The following is a 9,341-nucleotide window of genomic DNA, read 5'->3' on the forward strand; positions in this document are numbered from 1 at the left end:
CATCTCTTACATCACATGCTCCACTAGATCTTATTGTCTCAGATGTGGTGCTCTCCAGTTCAATCCTATGATCACTATAAGTATTATATCATTTTTGTTGACCACTTCAGCAAGTATACATGGTTGTACCCAACCAAACCAAACACAAGAAATAATCCTAAACCAAACCCACGATATTTCAATTCAAATTTCCTCTTATACACTGCATCTCCCTCTTACCCCACTGAACCCATAACATTAACACAAGCACTCAAACACCCCTCTTGGAGAACCGCTATGCAGGAAGAGTTTGATGCTCTTCAACGCAACCAAACCTGGTCACTAGTTCCATCTTCTGAAGCCCCAAACTTAATTGGTTGCAAATGGGTCTATAGAACAAAATACAAATCAGATGGTTCTATACTTCTCACAAAGGCCAGACATTGATTACAAAGAAACCTTAAAGCTCACCTTGTTGCTAAGGGCTTCAACCAAAGGCCAGGCATTGATTACAAAGAAACCTTCAGTCCTGTGCTTAAACCAGCTACCCTCCGCCTAGTCCCCACTCTATCTACTTCTCACAACTGGTCTCTCAGACAACTAGATATAAACAATGCTTTCCTACAAGGAAATCTTCATGAAAATGTCTATATGACTCAACCTCCTGGATTTGCTAATCCATCTTTTCCAAACCATGTTTGCAAATTGAATAAAGCAATTTATGGCCTCCGACAGGCTTCGCGAACTTGGTATGACGAACTCAAATCCAATCTACTTACTCTTAGGTTCAAACCAACCATCTCTAATTCCTCCCTTTTCATTCTCAAAACACCTACCATTTATATCCTTGTTTTAGTCTATGTTGATGACATTATAGTCACCGGTCCCTCCTCCTCTCATCTATCTCAATTCGTTAAACACCTTGCAACAAAATTTTCCCTAAAAGATCTTGGATCTCTCTCCTATTTTCTAGGAATCAAAGTCATTCCACACAACAATGGTATCCTTCTTTCTCAACGCAAATACATCTTAGATATCCTAGACCGAGCAAATATGAGAGATTGTAAACCAACACCAACTCCAATAATTACATCAACTCCTCTCACACTTCGTGGTGGTACTCCTCATTCTTCTCCCAAAGATTATCGGACACTAGTTGGTGCTCTGCAATACTTGTCTTTAACAAGACCGAATATCTCCTTCGCTGTTAATCGGCTGTCTCAATTCATGCATGCACCAACCTCACTCCATTGGATAGCTCTAAAACACTTACTCCGGTACCTTCATGGTACTCTACATCATGGTATATTTTTCAATTGGAGGTCTCCAACCACATTACATGCCTTCAGGGATGCAGATTGGGCCGGAGACAAAGACAATTACCGAAGTACAACTGGCTACATAGTTTATATTGGATCTAACCCTATTTCCTGGAGCTCAAAAAGACAAAGTACACTTACAAGGAGTTCAACTGAGGCTGAGTTCAGAGCTGTTGCCTCTACTACTACCGAAGTGCAATGGATCAGTTCACTCTTGAGTGAACTTGGTTTCACCTCTGCAACCACTCCAACCATTTACTGTGACAACTTAAGTGCAACTTCCTACTCAGCAAATCCGGTATTTCACTCACGTATGAAACATCTAGCTTTAGATTTTCATTTTGGTCAAGAAAAAATTCATCAAGGAACCTTTACGAGTTCAGCATATTTCTAGAGATGACCAGTTAGCAGATGCTCTAACCAAAGCACTACCAAGACCACGTCTCCATTACTTATTATCCAAGATTGGATTTCTTTCTGCATCGTCCATCTTGAGGGGTCATGTTAAGAGATGAGCACGTGATGTGCACATCTTGTATTTTATCTAGAATCCTCTTACGCCACATATGTATATTATCTGGTCAATTCTTGTTGTTAGTCTTCCTTATTTATCTCACAATTAGCTGTAGCATCAATATATATACAGCATTGTATATCCCCCTGTAAATACACCTTGAATATATATAAGATACTCTTTCTGTATGCTCTTCTTTTCTTATACTTTAAAACAAAAAAAATGCAATTAATGGGTAATGAATAAATAAAGTACCAGTTGCTTATTTCTCTTAGCTAGTAGTGAATAGTAGACCATGGATAGAGCTATCGATCGAGAGACTCTTTTCTAACGCCATCCAGGTTTCTATTATAATATGGTACTTTACCCGTCATTAATTTCAGTAATATATCATATGTTAAAAAAGTTCCAAAAGGTAAACGATAAATTTTATCACGTGGTAAAACTCCAAAACAAAAACCGAATAAAACATATAAATTAAAGAAGTAGAAAATAAATAACGTTCTTTCACATGTCAGATATCTATTTATAATATTATCTTTCACATATTAGGATGCTAATTAAACTTAAGAAAACTTAATTTAAGCTTTAAAAGATGTACTGTGCCACTGATAGTACATCCTTACCGTCATATAAAACTCCCATTTTTAGTTAATTATTTTCCAAAAACATAGAAAAAGCGATACTGATTATTTTAAGCAAATTTAATTTTAAAACCATGTGTCATGCTCTAGTGTGTGGGAACACTTGAATGAATTTTCTTAATCATCTTTTTCTCATGCAACCCAATTGAAGAGGATTAGTGCGATCTTGAACTTGTTTATTTAGAATACATGAATTGAAAACGAAAATAACAACGATGTATCGTTGGCTCACTTGATAATATTTTGTTAATTTTAGTATTTTAATCATATACATTTTAAACAAATTTTAGTGTATATATATATACTAGGTTAAAACCTGTGGAAATCACGGGTATAGAAGGAAAAAAACTATTGATAATTTAAAATGGTAATGAAAAAGCAAAGATTTATAAAAATTATTAAATTTAGAAGTTTGTGTATAAGTTCGTAAGGATTACTATTTTCTTTTTGAATTACACAAAAAAAAAAAAAAAAAAAAAAAAAAAAAAAAAAAACCAACATAAATAACGTTGTAAGATTGCAAGTACAATTTTGCTATGTGTAATTTGCAGAAATATTTTCAATTGAAGATGATATCACAATTAAAGACATAGCAAAACAGCAAATAAAATAAAACTTAACAATAAAGTAATTAACAATTGAATTAGAAAATATATACAGGGATGTACAAAAAACATTGAACATATTTGATATTGTTTATTTGATATGAAAGATAATCAAATTAATAAACAATAAAATTTATTCATTCAATAGATGAATGGAAAAAGGAAGTGTATTACATTACATATGTCATAACAATAAAGAAAACATTGAGAAATCATTTGCGACACAAGTTGGTGCAAAAAATCGATGGTGAATACTTTCAAAACTAAATCCGATTGTTAACCTATCCCAATAACATTCACATTTCCATTTTAATTACAACAAAGAGGGAATAAACGAAGAAAGTGCCGACAACTAAAGTTTGAACTATAATGGGTGATGAAAACATTCAAAAAATGGGATTCGACATGTTAAATGTATAACTTACATTAGTCACTCATACATTTAATTTGGTTGGTGAGAGCAAAAATCCAACAAATGTTTAATTTTTCTTCGTTATAACCAAAGAAATTATAAATTATGATTGATGATTACCTATTTGAAGACCAAAACTTGTTCAACTAAAAGAAGAGAGGTTTGTTGCAATGGGAAGATGAAGCAATTGAGAAGAATCTGAGGGACGAAGTCACGTTTATACAAAGAGAATGAAATACTCTATTGAGAAAATTATATTGTGAACTTCAGTGGGTTTAAAATTTTGATAATTTTTTTTATAAAAGTATGATTATGTTTTTTGTCAAAGACAATTCATTCAGAAATTTATGTTTTTTTTACAGGTGTCATCCAATTAAAAATCCATCAAACCAAAAGAGGTAACATAGTGAAATAAATCTGATAATTTGACATTATAATAAACGAATAAACGAATGCACATTGCTATTTTTTGCATTAATACAAAGATACTTAAACTTCATTAAATTGAAAATATGACACTATAATAAAAAGGGAATGGGTTTACTTAATGGCAGTAGGTACTCCTGCTTCAACCAATGAACAAATGAATAAAGTCAAAACATTGATTTGAATGATAAACCTTGTAGCAACCTAGACAACTTTAATGAATGATTCCCCAGAGTATCTTTATCCCTAATAATGATAATTAACCAAAAATCTTCAAACAGTAATAAAGAAAATGGGATTTAATCAACGTGAATAAACCAGATAATCAAGATTATGAAGCCAATCAATTAACTTCGGTATGGATCAAGTGAGATTTAATAAATATGAATAACCTGACAATCAAGATTATCTAACGAATCAAAATATCTTTGTTTTCCTATGTTTCTAAAATCAAATGTTAACAACACATGAGGAAAAAAAAAATTATTTTCTGCTACCATCACCTGTATGCACACCAATATCAGAATATAAATCACAGTGCAAATTATATTTTTCCGCCTTTTGGTTGAACAATATAAAAGTAGCAGCAAGCGTTGAATAATTAAATAAATAAATGGACTAAGTTGTTTTTTATGTTTTAATCCATGAGCAACATGATAAGTTTTACCGAGCATTCAACCAAAACAAAACACTAATCTATAACAAACAAAATACAAAAAAAAATCTCATCCTCAAAATCAATCCTAAAATATGAAATAAATTATCCTCTCACTCTTAGCTACAATTATGCATATAATATAATTTATTATCACTGAATTTTCTTTCTATAAATTTCACTTTGGATTCAGACACATGACCATAGAGTAAGGATAATACCTCAACAATGGACTCATTTCCCAATTCATTAAGATCCACAATTTCATTCCTAGAAAATATAAAAAATAATTTCTCATCCTCAAAATCAATCCTTGAAAGATACAGAAACACAACTACATTATGAGATTGAATACATTTTGATTAAGGATGAAAAGTAATAACCTATTAACAGATAAACAATCTTTGAAAACATGTATGAATTGCTTAGGCAGCTTGAAGTGACTTAGTATGCCTTCGAATTGTCAAGCATTTCACCGGCATGAAACACCATCTTTAGTTTAGATTACACAAGAATATAGGAAGTAAAGAGCATTTTACTGTTGACATGTGAGCACTTTCCACAAAAAATTGGACTTATTGATGAAATAGTATAAGTTTGTGTTACCCTTCTTAATAAGAGTAAAGGTTAAAAAGAAATTAACTAAAACCTTATTACCTTCGAACAACCATGGTGATTTTTCCAACATCCTCACCATGTTGCATTATATTCTGATCCAAGCCTGCAAATATTACACAAAATCAAGAGCAAATACCACTAGATCAACCATTCAATCATTATCTCATAACACTCATTTAATAGTTTTAACTGTAAAAACTCTGACATTTCTCTCAAACATTTCATCAAACAGATTATGTTCATCAGAGAAACATGCAAGAGAACTTACAATACCAGGGAAAGGGTCACTAAAAACGAATGTGTACACATTATTTTAACTGATGGTGGTGTGGAAAGATAAAAGACGCTCCGATCTTCTTACAGATAAAGGTTCGATACACTGTAGGTTGTGGTGGTGGTAGTCTCCTTTAAAGTGATTTAGGCCAGGGAAACTGCATGTCGTTTTAATTATAAACAATATCACCAAGATTTGGGGATTTGATGTATTTTAAAATTTGAAGCACTGATTTGGTTTCCAAAAATATTGGAGAAATTGTAGAAGAAACGGTTGAACAATAGAATGTTCCCAAATTTCTTGCTAATTTTTTTTGGAAAATATCGATTTGAAACTACTGAAAAGAAGGAGTATATGTTTGACTGTAAGGGCAAATGCGGAATTCCACTAAGAAATTTTGAGCGGGAAAATTAGATTGGGGAGGGGCTTAGCTATTGCCATGTGGCAATAGAAGTACTTATTTATTAGGATTAGTATATATATATATATATATATATATATATATGTATATATATATATATATACTAGGTATGTTTGAAGGCCGTACTAAGCACGGCCCACAAAAAAGAATTTAGATCTTTTCTCAAAAACAACAATGCTACTATCAAATAGACATCTCAAACTAACATGCCTTGTATGAACAAAAGTTAAAAAGTACATTGTTATTATAAAAATAAACAAGAATAGGATACTTAAGTACACAAATAAATGAAATAAATTTATTCATATATTTATCCCTCTAGAAAGAAGTTAATTTTGGGTGACCCAAGCAAATTGCCTTACCCCTCAAACAAACTTAACTTGGAACCGAATAAGAACACAAAAAGGTAGTGGACTATGTTGTACTTGATTCATGGTGACAAGATCGCTATTAATTGTAATCTCCAAAACCAAAAAATGTTGTTGTGATTATTCATGGGCATGATCGTCTTTAAAAGATGTACTTGCACCTACTGTGCACTTCTTTCGCTCGTCCCCCATTCTACGCCTGCATGGAAATTAGATGTACGCAAGTGTAGAATCATGGACCAAAAAAGAAAGCTCATTGTATGAAGCAGCAAAATGGAATGAGAAGAAAACTAAGCTAAAAATTCAGGTGTATTTTATTAGGCATTTGCAGAATCACCTTCTAATATACTCATCAGAAGTGTTGGAGGTGTTCATGTTTGCGTCTGAATCTACCACTTTGGGAGACTCGTACAAACATAAGCATTTCAGTAAGGGCTAAACGAACGAAATACAACCTGAATATAACATTCTATATTTATTTATTTCTATCATAGCATAATTATCTCATAAGTATATGTAATTAACTAAATTTGATAACTAATAGGTCCACAAGTACCCTTAATAAGTTTATTTTAATAATCAAATAACCAAAAAAAAAGTGATGGTTAAATTTACGCAAATCGGATATGTATTTGCCTTTTTCTAACGTATACACATCTGCCAACCTAAAAATCTGAGGGAAAAGATAATCAAAATGATAGTCAATAAAAGAAAACCAAGAAATTGATATCAACTTATATTTATCTTGATCATTCAAAGAAAGAAGTTTTTAATTATGAATCTAAAATAATAACATTTAACTTTCAATATGCAAAAAAGAGCATGGGTGGTGATGATAAGGAGCCAAACTGGACGAATCGAAAGCACCCTGAAGATTGATGCACTTGAGAAGAAACCTCATTTCCAATGAGACACCATGTTAGCTAATTTGTTTCCTTTTTCTTTTCCTTTCCTCATTTTTTATAAGAGGAAAATGTTACTGTAGGGAATCATCAAGTGTTCTTGCCAGCGAAATAAAATTTGAGGTCGCGCATTCAATGACTGCTCTAGAGTCGACTTATTCGGGCATTTCCAACACTGTGAATAGAAAGAGTGCTTCAGTTCATTAAGATACTGTGTGTTCCTTTTTTTTCTTTTTATGAAAGTGACACACTTAAATAAGTGGAAAATAAAAATTAAATGAGGGTAAATTTGCAAAAAGTTATAACTTAGTGGGAAGAGTTTTTTTCCGTGTATTTATCTATTAAGTCAATGCTTTGTATTGGGTAAAAAAGAAATAGTATATATACCTTATTGGATTAAAACATGTTATTTACCTCTTATAAGTAAGAAAGCCAAGTGAAAGCATTGCAATTTCTTGAAATTTTTTGAAAGGGTCTCATTTTATTATATATAATAATAAGAATTTGTTTAAGTAATATGATTTAGCCATACTTTAGCTTTATTCCGTTGATACTCTGTTATACAAAGAAATGTTGTATGTTTTAAACGGTACAACCATTGTGGCTATATCTAGGCATCTGGGAAAATCTAATCAATTTGATCATCAGGAAGTCTATAAGTTAGAAACAAAATCGTTTATTGTTCAAATAAATAAAAGAGAAGAATAAGAAAGATGAACTATAATTTTATATATTGGTGTTTTGTAAAAATTCAACCTTACTTTTTAATTTTTATCCAACATATCCATATGAAGTCTAGTGATACTAAAAACACATTATGGAGGCAGTGTAAGCATGAGCGCTTTTCTTTACTCAAACCACAGCCCTAAAGCTTTTTTATCACTCAATAAATGAAATTAAAGACTAAAACAGAACTTCATAAGTTCCATTTAATTCAAAGAATTTTAATAACTACATGAGAAAGAAATAACTTTGGAGTAAAATTAAAACCTGAGCAAAGATGACTCATAATGATGAGCGAAAAAGTTGCCAAAGAAGAATGAGAAATTGAACCTGTTCCACCACCATACATCCAAAGCAAGTGGTTAATATCACCATCAAAGATTTGACCACAGAACGCAAGCATAATGTTCAATTGTTGAATCTTTGAAGCCTTCTTGTTCAAACATTCTTCGCCAGCAATTGAATTAAGGAAGAACCGATGTATGATGAGTATAATAAAATCAACAACAATGCAAAATTTTATACTGAGGCTATTGAACATTCAGAATCTTGAGATTTTAAATTGAAAATTGAAGGCCTTAAAACATATGCAATAGGTTTAGGGTTAGTCATGGGAAGAAGAAAGTTGAATAAGCATAAGAAATGGAAACCACCGACCATCGATGATTGTAAAGGAAGGATCAGTTCAGATCGTTTCATCAATTTTTGAAAATAGGGAATCGTTAGTATGATATGGAGTAGAGGGAAACGATATGATGGTAAAGACGACCATCTCTCTACCTAATACGCGCCTTATGTGGCCACCAATTAGGGTTTTTTTTCTATGGAGGATGTAGTCGAGTTGTTCTTGTAGAGGAAGGCGGAGTTATGGTTAATGGAGAACGGGAATATGTGGATGATGGGAGAATGATGGACAACGATGTCGCACAACGTAACACATGAACTAGTATGATTGGATGTTGGTGTCCATTTTGCCGTATAGAGGTAGACGACGTGTCCTTCATTAAACCGGGTAAAATTAACTTTAATTGGCGGCCTAAGATAAATAGGGTTTATATATATATATATATATATATATATATATATATATATATATATATATATATATATATATATATATATATATATATATATATATATATGATACCCGCGCAATGCGGTGGCGCCGAAGAGTTCCTTTCGAGAAATAGTTCCTGGACGGTTAGTTTTTTTGCACTGTCGTCGATTAGTTTCAATAGATGATTAGCTTTCTTTCCGCAGACGTCAAATATATTTATTTTAGTGAACACTTTGCTTTTGGCAATGATTATCTCCCTTATTTTTAATATGAATGTCATCAAAACAAATCAAAGTCTTAAACTCTTATGTATTTAGCTTAGTCTTTTTATTAGTTTAACATCATAATATCAATGTTAAATGTTATATATATGTACATTCTCAGTTTCATTTCGGCAACTAAATTGTCTGTTTTATTTTAAAAA

At 31.9% G+C, this 9,341-nt stretch overlaps 1 long non-coding RNA gene across 1 annotated transcript; it reads right to left on the minus strand.

Annotated features, from left to right (window-relative positions):
* Positions 1–6,788: 6,788 nt before the first annotated feature.
* Positions 6,789–8,780, minus strand: LOC145090437 (uncharacterized). Its single transcript, XR_013701570.1, has 2 exons — positions 8,128–8,780; positions 6,789–7,312 (listed from the first exon to the last, which is right to left on the minus strand). It is a non-coding gene; the product is annotated as an uncharacterized LOC145090437 (long non-coding RNA).
* Between the last annotated feature and the right edge of the window lie 561 nt (positions 8,781–9,341).

The sequence above is a fragment of the Lactuca serriola genome, chromosome 2 (genome assembly GCF_051521515.1).
Source record: "Lactuca serriola cultivar US96UC23 chromosome 2, Lser_US96UC23_V15, whole genome shotgun sequence".
In the NCBI taxonomy this organism is placed as follows: Eukaryota; Viridiplantae; Streptophyta; class Magnoliopsida; order Asterales; family Asteraceae; genus Lactuca; species Lactuca serriola.